The 940-nt window shown below is 37.6% G+C and overlaps 1 non-coding gene across 1 annotated transcript; it reads right to left on the bottom strand.

Annotated features, from left to right (window-relative positions):
* Positions 1-465: 465 nt before the first annotated feature.
* LOC130029950 (U6 spliceosomal RNA) lies at positions 466-571 on the bottom strand. The gene has a single exon (XR_008793402.1). It is a non-coding gene; the product is annotated as a U6 spliceosomal RNA (small nuclear RNA).
* Positions 572-940: the final 369 nt, after the last annotated feature.

The following is a 940-nucleotide window of genomic DNA, read 5'->3' as shown; positions in this document are numbered from 1 at the left end:
GAACATACAATGCAGGGATAAAACTGGAGTTGATCACATCAAGGCAAATGACCTCTCTGTCCTCTTTCTGTCCCTGAAATTTTATTGTAGTGCATATTATTATTTTTTTGTAGTGCATATATTTGATATTAAAAGTAATCAAGTATTTATGCCTGCTACAACTTAGATAAAAATCGTGAAACTTGCAAAGTGAAGAAGGCCAGACACATTTATATGACATGACTTGAAGAGACAGATCCACAGATCCACAGAGGGATCCAAAAAAGTATCTATTATTGGTTTGCTAGAGTGGGGAGGGTGGAGAGTCACTGCTAACTGTCATATTGCTAAAGGTAGCTCAATTCTTTTTGGGCTAAATGAAGATGTTCTAGGATTGCTTGTGGTTGTACAGTTCTGGAAATATATTTTTAAAACATTAAATTGCTTACTTTATTTCATCATTTTAGAAAAATGTTATTGCCCTACCCCAATATGGAATGCTTTCTGAATTTGCCTGTCATCCTTCTGCAAGGGCCATGCTAACCTTTTACACAGTGTTCCAATTTTAGTATTCATGTGCTAAAATGCGTACTGAATTGCCTAACTTAAAAGGGTGAATGTATGATATGTAAATGATATTTGAATAATAATGTTACATGAAAAAGAACCCAGTGAGGGTCACACGAGACATTTCTTCCAGGATGCCAACTTCAAGTCCTGTGATTAAGACTCAACCACAACTTAGTCTGGAAGGGTCTGATGAAGTCTTATCTTCTCAGGAAATCAGAGTACAGTGTTTTGGACCAGTGCTATAGTCCCATGCCTATTTAGTGGGAGGCCCAGGGCCAGAAATGGTCTCTTGACTTCTAGGCCAGGCTCCCTCTATCCAAAGTTAAACTTTCAAGGTATAGCAAGTAAGGGATTGTGAGAAGTTAACATTTAGAACAGCTGGATTCTTTCT

Source organism: Sorex fumeus, unplaced genomic scaffold (genome assembly GCF_029834395.1).
Source record: "Sorex fumeus unplaced genomic scaffold, SorFum_2.1 ptg000043l, whole genome shotgun sequence".
Lineage (NCBI taxonomy): Eukaryota > Metazoa > Chordata > Mammalia > Eulipotyphla > Soricidae > Sorex > Sorex fumeus.
This window is presented reverse-complemented; position numbering and strand designations above follow the sequence as displayed.